The 9922-nt window shown below is 44.4% G+C and overlaps 1 protein-coding gene across 1 annotated transcript in view; it reads left to right on the forward strand.

Moving 5' to 3' along the window:
* Fbxw11 (F-box and WD repeat domain containing 11) overlaps window positions 1-3513 on the forward strand; it is a 165103-nt gene extending 161590 nt beyond the window's left edge. The window contains exon 14 of the mRNA XM_023705048.1: window positions 993-3513. The gene's annotated coding sequence lies outside the window, so the exon portion shown is untranslated. The remainder of the gene's footprint in view (window positions 1-992) is intronic.
* Window positions 3514-9922: the final 6409 nt, after the last annotated feature.

The raw sequence follows: 9922 nt of genomic DNA on the forward strand, positions 1-9922 counted from the left end.
GTAAAGCAGTGGAAGATGATCAGTTATTGGGTCTCTCTTTTTAAATCCCTATCACTTAATGGGTAACTCTTTGAATTAAAAACTTTTTTGGCTGAGTATGGTACTACATGCCTGTAATCCCAGCACTGAGGAGGCTGAGTCAGGAGTATTGCTGCAAGTTCAAGTCCAGCATGGTTTACCAAGTGAGTTCAAGCCCGGCCTGAACTGCATAGTGAAACCCTGTCTCAAAAAGACCAAACAAACAAATAAAAATAAAAACTTTCTTGACCCTTAGTTCTCTTATTTGTGAAATGTGTATACTAATAATTTCTACCTTTTAGAGTTGTTGTGAAGTTTAAATAAATGTGATGCTTTAAGACAACTTGCAGCTTCTATTTATGTGGGGTTTTTTTTTTTTAAATTATACTTTATTTATTTTTATGTATTTTTAGTACAGGGTCTACAAGATCTGGCTCAGTAGAATAAGTGCTTGCTTGGCAAGCGCGGGGTCCTGAGTTCAATCCCTGGTAATGCAAAAAACCCCAAAAACTAAAACAAAAACCAAAAAACAACTTTTGGGGCCAGGGAGATGGCTCAGTAGAATAAGTGCTTGCCTGGCAAGTGCAAGGGCCTGAGTTCAATTCCTCGTTCCACAAAATTTGTTTTAACAGGATCTATAGTCTCACTACTTAGATTGGATTTGTAGTGATTCTTCTGTTTGCAGCCTCCTAAGAGCTGGGATTACAGGCATGTGACACCACACACAGTCTCAATGACCATCTCAGTGTGCCCCGGGGGTGGGGCCAGTAGAGCACAGTGGCTACTGGGCTCTGCCTAAGCAGGCACTTGAGTCCACTGAGCTATCTGGCCAGCCCTTTGCTGGTTATTTAAGCAGCAGTCATCTGTTAGGAGTGTGCATCTGTGACATATGACTGTGGATAACTGGATTGTGACATATATGGTGTACCTTTGTTTAAGGAGAATAAACATCCATGCTCTCTCCCCCCTCCCAGGGTTTCCTAGTCTTGAACTACTGGCTACATGGCTACCAGATGCCTAAGGGAGTTCGTTCACAGCTGAGTTATGAAGCTGGAATTGGTTCTAGACGCTGGGTAGATGCAAAGCAGCCTCACTCTTCAAGTACCGACATTTCTCACCTCTGATCCCGGCTCTACTCTGAGAAGGATATTTTAGCTTCACCGACTTCAGTAGAACAGAAGCCCACTTCCTACCCCCATCAGTGAAAAAAATCTAATGCGTCAAATGTAAATTGTTCATGTAAAGGAACATAACAGTCTGTTTTATGGAAGTAAATCGACCATCAAGAGAAGACTTGGCCTCTATAATTTATAATGCTTTGCACTTTGGTCTGATATTAAGAAGCAGCATTCTTCTTCAGTGAAATTTTGGGTGCCAAACACCTACCCAGAATGTCCAGGGCTTTCCTTTCAGAAGTTAGTATTCTCCTTTTGACTGTGCAAGTCATTATAAATTTTGACTTGTATTAGGAATATACATGGTGGACAATGGAAAAATCTCTCTGGATTGTTTTAGTAATATTTTTTGGATTATACTTTCTGTACCAGTTTCTTTTAATTTAAAGAACTATAAGCCAGCTATATTATCTCTCCATAGGTAATATAGCTCTTTTCTTTTATTAACTTTTCTCTGCGCTCAACCATCTCCTGATATTTGGTAGAGTAACACCTTTATCATATGCTTGCCTCCTAATTTAAATACTGTATCCGCATGTAGATATAATGTACATAACAGTTTAACCTCAAGGTTGCTGGAGTCAGGCCCTTGTGCCTGAGACACTAACACAGAGTGTGATCGCACTTAGCCATGGGCTGGCCTCGAGAACCTAATACCAGGGTTGATGTGGATGACCTAGAACCCTTCCTGCAGTATTCATATGGTATTTTTATTTTGTCACTGTCGTGTGTGTGTGTGTGTGTGTGTGTGTGTGTGTGTGTGTGGTGTTTTTAATGGGAATCTTGTTTTAAAATCTAACTTCTAAAGTTTTAACACAAATAAATGTTTTATTTGTTATGTAGGATATACAATAGAGAGGTACCTTCAATTTTTTGTTGTTTTCTCGTAAGTACTCCTGAGTACTAGTGGTCACCTCCAGTACTGCTCATTAGGCTTCTTTGTCAAAAGCCATCTTTCTGTGCAGGTATAACCCTGAGAAGGGAAGAACAAGACGGCCCTCTAAACAGGGCCTCCTACTCTGCTACAGGGTCCACTGGTGTGCTGGAGCATGTAGGGCAGGGCAGGCTGCTCCAGAGGTCAGCACGGAGGGCAGGGCTATCTCTTGTGGGGCACAGCCTCAGGCCCAGGAGGCCCATCCCACCAACTCTGCTGTCACCTGTTGCTGTGGCCCCTGAAGGCTCTCAAAGCTCTGAAGTGCTCTGCAGCCCAAGCTTAGAATGGCACTGTCACTTCAATCATGCATGGAAAGGATGTTGGCATTCGGTCAGCATTCCTTTTTCCTGCTTCAATATTAGGTTTTGATTTGCACTTCGCCATTGTTTCCAAAGATCAAGGAATGTCAATCCCATTTTAAAGGACCAATAAGTCACCTGTGAATGCACCCTCTTGCAGAAGAAGCACACTGTCCTCCTAGGAAAGGTCCCTGGGCTCCGTCTGTCCTTTGGATTGAGAAGGGTGTGGGGATCAATATGTGTGCATGTGCTTTGTTTGTTGAGTTGGCTTTGCTTTGTAATTTTTCTTTTGCCTTTTAAATTTTTCTTAAATATATCTTTCTTGCTTACATCCTACTAATTTCTGTTTTTGAGAGGTTGAGTCTCAAAAGTGTAAAAATAAACCTCCATTCATAAGGTGGATGCTGTATGCGTGACAGTAGTTGTGGAAGTAATTTGACTTTGACGGCTCTTCATGTTACAGCTTTTTTGTCAGACTGGCTAGGAAAGCCCAGGGGGAAGAGGGATGGGGAAAGGGGCGGAGACGTTTTTTTTGGAACGAATGGATTTATTTTGTTGTTTTTTGCATGTTTAATATAGAAGTTCCTCTTGTTCCTTGGGAAGCCATGGCCTTTGAATGTGCACACAACCTTTGAATTGTGCCTACTGAATTATCGCAGGGGACTTTGGCACCCAAGGAATTCTGACTTTCTGGGATTACACTAGTAATTCCTGACTGTACTCTGGACTTTATTTTGCTAACCATAATTGAGCAACTGTAAATTACTGCTATATTAATGTTTTAAAGCACTGGGATAGTCTAATTCTAACTTGTAATTAATTATGTTTGCCAATTATCTGTTTGAAATAAATTTGTGTCTGAACAGCTATTGAAACTGTTAAATTGTACAGATATTATCATGACAGCTTTGTACTGTGGAATGTGCTTAATAAAAAACAAGAAGTTTGACTTTTGTCCAATAAATTGCTAAGTAATGTCAATAAATCAAGTATGAATATTATGCAGTACACCTAATCTGGCTTCTTGCAATTGTTACTTCAGCTACTATTCAAGCCAATACTCTAATAAAGTGTTGCAATACTCTGATGTTCTGTTAAGAAACTGTTATGTATTATCAGGAATTCAGTGACATACCATTAAAGTTTATAGATTTAAAATCATCTGCTTTGTAAAATGAAGTTGAAGGCAAGGTATTTTTGACCTGTGAGAGCTTTGTAAAAGATGATACAATTCCTTGTCTTGGTGGCTTCTTTTGAAAGCTAACTTTCTCCCAGGAGTTGGGAAGTAATTCAAACCTCTTCCACAAATTTGCTTCCCCACTATTTAGTTGCTTCACAAGTTACTGGAAAGATAGGAAAATGGCCCCTTAGATGTCCCAAATGGTCTGCAGGTGAGTGGATTCCTGACTCCTTGAGGAAAAGCGTGGAAGTGTTAGAGGTGGCGTCACAGGCCATCTCTAACACTACATTGCACATATTGCAGGTAAATGTATCACTGGTTGAACATAAGGCAGAAGGAACAGGTAGTGTCTGCTTCTACTCAGAAGTTCTCTTGAATGGTAGCTGGCTTTTCCCTTTTAGTCTATCAGTAATGTGGACTTTTTAGATAAACTAAGAGTAGTTTGATATAATTGCTTCCTTCTTGTGAAAAAAGTTTTAAAATGTGCCATAGGCGTACAGTTAAGAAAACCAATCTATAAATAAAAAATATAAACTATAATGCTTCCTTTAATCCACTGCTCCAGTTTCTTTTGGGTATCCATTAACAGACACACTGTGTATAGAAGGGTGTATTTGTATGCACAAATATATACCCTGTGCAACAGAACCCAGGACCTTGTGCATGCTGAACACAACCTCTGTCACTAACCTGCACCCAGCCCCATTTTCCCCTGCAGGTTAGTAGTAGTGGGCTGTGCAGGCTATTTTTAAAATTACAGCATGTCCATACATGTAATTGTACCTCATTTTTGTTAGTGTCTGCATAGTGTTTGGCCATAAGGATGGACCGTAACTTCAGTTGCAGTGGAGAGTAGGGATTTAGTTTCTTGCCTTTCCCAATAGTGACTTTTGTTTTTCACAGGCCTTTCTATCCCTGGCTGTGCTCAGGGATATGGGTGGATCATTAGGAACAGGATCATTAGGTATCCATTCATTACCACAGAATGGGAGAGTAGGAGCTTGAGTGCAGAACTGGCTTCTAACCTCTCTAGTTCTGTTTCCGCTCCTTCCATAGTTGGTGCAGATGTGTTAGACTTTATTTCTTGAAAGGATGGTGTTGCAAGAAATTCACAGCCACAAATGCGTTCCATAATGATGGAGACTCAGGTCTTAGGGAACTCCTTGGGTATCTAATTACAGACTGAGGTAGTGTTTTGCTCTCCCCCTCCCCCTCTCTTTTGTGGTACTGGGGATCAAACTCGGGACTTTGTGCTTGCCAGGCAGATGCTTACCTTGCTGAGCTATCTTCTCTGGCCTTGCTTTACCACTTCTTTGTTTTCCAAATAATAAGATGGGAAGGTGGGCCATCTGGCTGATATCCTGGCAGTTTGGGTCTTCATTTCACTGTTTTCACTAACTGAAGTCTTTTTTTTTTTTTTTTTTTTTTTTTTACTAACTGAAGTCTGGGGGATACATACCCCAGGGTGGGGGATCTTGTAAGAATGCAGACCCAGTGATACTAATTCTAATTGTTTCAAGGAAAACCGGAAATTGCCACAGTGTGAATGCCCAGCTTAACAAAATTGGCAACTAATTTTTTAAAAAGTATCTCAGGCACGAGCTTGCCATCTTTGAACTAGTATGATTTTTTAACATTTATTAGTAACCAGTTCAAGTATTATATCCAAGTTCGAAGAATTAAAGAAGTTCTACAGAAAAGGGACAAATTACATGACGCATCATAAGGCAAAGTGAACAACAGAGTGACAGATGTTTATTGTTGGTAAAGCACCAACAGTCTCTGCTTAGATAACCAAAGAGTTCCCAGAAAGAGAATGATGTTTGAAAACAGGAGAGGCTTGAGACCCAGGAGCTGGTGGCCATTGTCTTCAGTTACATTGCGAGTGTTCAGAAGAGCTGCCAGCTTTTGTCCTGCTGTTGACTTCACCTTAAAACAAGGCAGGATTTAGGCCTGAGGTCAGCTTGATCTCCAGCAGGGTGGGCTGCCTCCTTCAAAGTATGCTAAACAGTTCACACTGAGCACCTGAGTACCTCACCATATACTGTACTGTAGGCGAGGGCAGTGGGCCAGATAAGTGGGAATAATATTACATTCAGCGTATTTTGGTTAGTTTTGTTGTTAAGGGTAATTCATGCTTAAAGGTAGTCAACCTGTTACTTCCCCAGGAAGGGTTCCCATAAAAGAATGACACCTTAACATGCCCCTGTCCTCAGTAAGTAGTTATCTCCACAACAGAAAGGGGAGAGCTCCAATCTTTAGTATATGTGCAGCTGATAGGTGTGGGGTGGTGAGGTGGGGAAGAGAGTGGTTAACACCAACTACAGCAAGAAGAAAAGCAGTTACCACTGTGCCAGGCCAGGGGAAGGGCTTTGCACACCCCCTAGCCCTTGTAGAAGGCCTGCATGGTTTGTATCATGACCTGTCCTGCTAGTGAGGCACTGGGCTTAGCTTTGCTTGTGGTCAGTCTGGGTGACCGCAGCTGACGTTTCCATAGGCTGCCCTGGCATCTCACTCTATGTTCTCCGGGCACTTCAATGCCAGCAAAGTCCACCCAAGGTGGCAGCCCCAGTTATGCAGTGCACACCAAAAGATACCCTGCCCATCTTCTGTCCTTTCCACTGGTGTGTCCTGGGAGTATGTTCCTCAGTCATTAATGATGTGTGTGAAGTGCCAGAAGCTGGCCAGCAAGACTGTGGGCCTTGTGGGCTGGGCTGAACAGTTGGCCTCATGCTGGGCACTGTGGGCTGGAAGGCAAGTGTGGAATGCTTGAGGTCTGGAAGGCAGGACCCAGAGAATGTGAGAGGGTAGCTCAAGGGGCATTAAGGAGATAGGGGCTATTGTAGTGAGGGTTTGTAAAGGAATGAATAATTTAATATAGGACATGTAACTTACAGAATTATTTTATAATACCCCAAAAGTCAAATGCAGAAAAATGGAAGAGGTCTGGCCATATTCTAGAGACCCAAAGAATCTAGCTGAGGGCCTAGATCCCATGGGAGTATCCTGTGCAAGTCTAGCTGAAGACCTAGAGTCCATGGCAGTGTCTAATGCAAGTCTGTATCAAGGATCTGCACTGGGAAGGCCCAAAGGCCAGTGGTGGAAGCTAGAAAGTTTGTGCCAACAGGATGAAGGATGTGTGCCAGTAGGCTGAGGCATCTACTCTGGAGCCAGGAAGCAGTGCTTGAGGCAAAGACCAGAGCATCCCCAGAGAACAACAGCCTTCCTCAGGGACAGCCAGGACCTGAGCTCCTCCTATGGTAACATCTGAGTTCCTATCAGGAAAACCAGTGTGACAAGCTTCTCGAGGAAAATCAACAGCATGCCACTTGTTCCTCCAGTTCTCTTTTTATGCAGTTGGCAACGATCCTCACGTGGGCCTTCCAACCCAGCACTGAACTGATTCGGTTCAGCTGGGTGTTCCAAGATGACCATTGGTTCATCCATTACCAGGAGTCATGGGGCTTGGCTGTGGAGGGGGTCAGAAGTGCTGTCAGGGGCACTCATGTTTAGTGTGTGTCTTCTATGCACCACTCTGTGCAACCATAGTGGAAATAATATACACAGGCGCTTGGCCCTTGGGATGCTTACATCTCAGCAGCTTTCAGTACCCAGTGATTGCTGCAGTGCCCCCAAACACTTGAGTTAACAAGATTATAGGAAGAGCTGTGAAGAGACAACATTGGGCAGAGTTTGGAGTAGGATGGGATGTTGAGCCAGGCCTTCAACGATGAGCAAGCTCTAGCCATGCAGTGAGCTAGGAAAAGATGCCACGCAAGCGGCAGAGGTACAAAGGCCTTCCTGGGGTGGGAATCCCTTGGAGTGAGCAGCTGATTCTGAAAGCATCAGGCTTAGCTAAGGCAAGGGGCTTGATTTGGAAAAGGAGACTGCTGAGAGGTGCTTTGATTTGGTAATGGAAGTGCCTGAGAAAGGGTGGGGGGGGGAGAGAGAGAGAGAGAGAGAGAGAGACAGACAGACAGACAGACAGACAGACAGAGAAGCTGAGCAGAGATACCTAGAAGAGAGACCAGTGGTAGCTTCTGAAGGGAGTTACCACAGGGACATTCACACTTAGGAAAAGGGGCCAGGAGATGCAGCCCACAGAAAGACTAGCGGGTGCGTGGCAAGAGCGGCTGTCTTCACAGGGCCCTCTGGATACTCCCAGAGCTTGGGCGCCCTCTTTCCAAACACTCTTCCCCACACTGCTCCGCCTCCTGGGGAACAATGCCTGTCCACTAATCACACCACAGGACACCTAATCCTGCTTCACACTTCTTCCCAGACAACACCATGCTCTCTGAGGGACCAGGACTCTGGCCGCAAGAAAAACAGGCGCCCGGGAACAGAGTCCTCAAGCCTTTGCCTTGCTCTCTGCTTTGGGAAGGTTCCCTGCAGCCCATCTGCACAAACAGACGGGGGCCAGGTCTGTGCCTCAGGAATGAGGAGATAAAAGGGACCATCGGGACTTTTTCCACCAAGGCTAAAGCATTTTATAGAACGGGCTGCGAGGTTTTGTTTCAGGAAATTTCATCATGTCTCCAGGAAGGGGAGGGGGGAGAAAAAGAGGGGAAAAGGTGAGGGGGAGGGGAAGGGAGAGAAGGAGAGAGATGGACAAGGAGAAAGAGAAGTTAATTGGCCTCAGGCTTTCTCACCCCCTTCTCAAGTTGGGAACACAAGGCGGCCAGGTCAGGCTCAGGTCAGCGACGACGTTTGGGCTCTTTAGTGCCCCTCTGTGAATACCTCATTTCTGTAATAGTTTTTCCTTTAAAAACAGCTCTGCCTTCTTTGGCAGATGGTGGCATTCCATTAGCATATGGAATATTTTTCAAAACACATCCGAAAGCATGTCTCTTATGGAGGAGACTGGGCAAAAGCAAACGAACGTTTGAAAAGCATGTTGGGAGCAGAAGGCTCCCACACCCTGTGCCTCCCCACCCTCTCTCCTGGATATTTTCCCTGACCAGGCTGAGGGGTTTCCTCCCCAGGCTTTGCCTGTTGGCTCTGCTAGACCTCCAGAGTCCACAGAGTGGAGCCAGAGAGTGTCTGGACTTAGAAGATAAAGAGCACAATTCCTACCCTGCCCTGGATGGCAGCCCTTGTGGCTGTGATCTCTGGGGTCGTGGTGATGCCTTTTTTGTTGAGCACTTACAGTGTGCTGGGTGCTGGGTACGACATATATGCTGTTTTCTTGGTGAACCCGCCTATTGCACAGGGGGCAGAACTGTCTCCTAAACATAAGACAGATCTCGTCCCTGCCCTGCCCAACACTCTCCACAGTCTTTAGGACCAGACACAAACTCCTTGCTATGCTTTGCAGAGATCTCAGCCTCTGCCTACCTCTCCGGCGCCATCTTGGATTCTGTGTCTCTCCATCCCTTGCACTCCAGCTACAGGCACCATCTCTCCATGCCTTTGCATGGGGCTTCTCTGCCTGCCACCCGTTTCTCTCAGCTATACATGGTTGCTTCCCCCATATTCAGGTCTCAGCTTATAGAAGACTTTTCTGAATGGGTAATCTAAGTGGTCTCATGCCATCATCGCCTCTTGTGTCCCGTTTGTTCTGTAGTACTTACCATTACTTTAATTACAAATATGTAACAAGACATTTATTGAAGGCCTACAGTGTGCTAAGTATTGGGCTAAGTAATGACAAAACAGACAAATGTTCCTGCTTTCATGAAACCTACATTACGACACAGGAAGGCAGATGATAAATACATCCTGGTCAGGCCTTGGGACATGCGGCAATGTCCCAATGTCCACAGATGCCAAAATCCATAGATGTTCAGGTCTCTTATATAAAACAGTGTCATACACATCCCCTGCACAAATGCTCCTATGTACTTTAAATTGTATCTATGTGACCTATAATGCCTAATCCAATGGCTACTCTGGAAGGAGTTGTTACACTAATATTGTTTAGGCATGTTCATCACAGACACAGTTTTCCCCCAGTTTTTCAGCCATGGTTGTTGACTCCATGGATGTGGAACCCTAGATATGGGGTAGAGGGCTTGGCTATTCACGTGTTCTGACTTCTTTTGCCAGAACTGTAGCCCTCCTGAGGACAGAAGCTTCCTTGTTTTGCTTGGAGGCCACTTTAAGGTGCTCCTAAATAATCTCCAGGAGCTGCAGTTATTATTATTATTATTTTATTTATTTATTTTTTTTGCGGAACCGGGGATTAAGCTCAGGCCCTTGCACTTGCCAGGGAAGTGCTTATTCCACTGAGCCATCTCCCCGGCCCCTGAAGTTATCTTTAAAAAAAATTATTTATGTATTTATTTGGTACAAGGTCTTGTTACGCAGCTCAGAC

The sequence above is a fragment of the Octodon degus genome, unplaced genomic scaffold, assembly GCF_000260255.1.
Source record: "Octodon degus isolate 3935 unplaced genomic scaffold, OctDeg1.0 scaffold00212, whole genome shotgun sequence".
NCBI classification, from domain to species: Eukaryota; Metazoa; Chordata; class Mammalia; order Rodentia; family Octodontidae; genus Octodon; species Octodon degus.